This window comes from Pinus tabuliformis, chromosome 3_2 (genome assembly GCF_031772625.1).
Source record: "Pinus tabuliformis cultivar Carrire ecotype Pingquan chromosome 3_2, CPIR1, whole genome shotgun sequence".
NCBI classification, from domain to species: domain Eukaryota; kingdom Viridiplantae; phylum Streptophyta; class Pinopsida; order Pinales; family Pinaceae; genus Pinus; species Pinus tabuliformis.
In genome coordinates, this window is record NC_142302.1 from 1,023,061,244 (window position 1) to 1,023,063,175 (window position 1,932).

Sequence of the window (1,932 nt, forward strand, 5' to 3'; positions counted from 1 at the left end):
GCTTCAACTGTCCATCTTCCAACACTGACTGTATGAAATGGTACTTGAGTTGTATATGTTTAGTCTTGGAATGAAATGCAGAGTTCTTTGCAAGATGTATGGGACTCTGACTGTCATTGTATAACCTGCCCAACTCCTGCTTCTTACCCAATTCATCTAGAAACCTTTGTAACCAAATCATATCTTTACTAGCATCTGTAGCAGCAACATACTCTACTTCCATCGTTGAGAGTGCAACAAAAATTTGCAGTTTTGAAACCCAACTAACAGTTGTTCCACCTACAATAAACACTTACCCTGTGGTTCTCCTCCTGTTATCTCTATCACCCACCATATCTGCATCAACATATCCATGTAGAGCAATATTTGAACCACCAAAGAATAATGCTTGATTTGTGGTACCTCTCAAATACCTGAGAATCCACTTCACTGCCATCCAAAGTTCTTTTCCTGGATTGTTCATGTACCTTCTTACAACTCCCACTGCATGTGCAATATTAGCCCTTGTGCTGACCATTGCATACATTAAGCTTCCAATTGCTGATGCATATGGAACTTTAGACATATAAGCCATTTCTTCCTGATTCTTGGGACACACCTCCTTACTTAGTTTGAAATGGCTAGTCAAAGGTATACTAATTGGTTTTTCATTCTGCATATTAAATCTTTTCAACACCTTTTGTATGTACTCACTCTGAGACAATGTTAATTTGTGATTCTTCCTATCTCTAGTTATTCTCATACCAAGGATATGTTTTGTAGCACCCAAATCCTTCATTGCAAATGAGTTTTCCAATTTTATTTTGGGCACATTTATATCTTGCATGTTAGAACCTGCAACAAGAATTTCATCTACATACAATAACAATATAATATAGCTTCCATCATTTTTCCTTTTGAGATAAACATAATGATCAGAGTGACATCTAGTATAACCTTGTTCAGACATAAACCTGTCAAATTTTAGATACCACTTCCTTGGAACATGTTTTAAGCCATACAAGCTCTTCTTCAACCTACACACTAGTTTCTTCTTCCCTTTTACCTCATATCCTTGTGGCTGTTGCATATATATTTATTCCTTCAAGTCCCCATGGAGAAAGGATGTCTTTACATCTAATTGCTCAAGTTGCAAATCATCAGCTGCTACTAGACTTGAAATAGTTCTGATTGAAGTCATTTTAACAACAGGAGAAAATATCTTATCAAATTCTATAACCTTTTTATGTGCAAACCCCTTCACCACAAGTCTAGTTTTATACCTTTTTATACCTCCATCTTCTCCCTTCAACCTGTAAACCCATTTAATCTGCAATGATGTTTTACCTACAGGAAACTTGACTAAGTCCCAAGTCTGGTTATGCACTAAGGAGTCCATCTCTTCTTTCATGGATTTCTCCCACTTCTTCCTAGTTTCTACCTGCACTACTTCTTCATAACATTCTGGTTCACCAGATTCAGTCAACAATACATAATATAATGAAGGAGAGTATCGTTCAAGGGGTCTACTTATCCTGGTAGATCTTCTAATACCACTTTCAGGTGTTTGAGGTTCTTGTTGATGTTTTTGTTATGACTGTTTATCATTATGATTTTCAGGCACCTTCACTTTTTCTGTGATCTCATCAAGCACTGTGTATTCTCTGTTTTCTTTTTCCTATTTATTTTCCTGCATCTGATCCTTATCCAAAACCTTTTCATTGAATATGACATCTTTGCTCCTAATTATTTTGTATTTTTCATAATCATAAAAGCGATAACCAAAATCATTAACACCATATCCAATGAAGATACATTTCTTTGATTTTGCCTCAAGCTTTGTTCTATTTTTTTTTATTAATGTGGACAAATGCTTCACAACCAAAAGTCTTTAAAAATGAGTAGTTTACCTTTTTACCTGTCCATGCCTCCTCTGGAATACCACCATCCAAG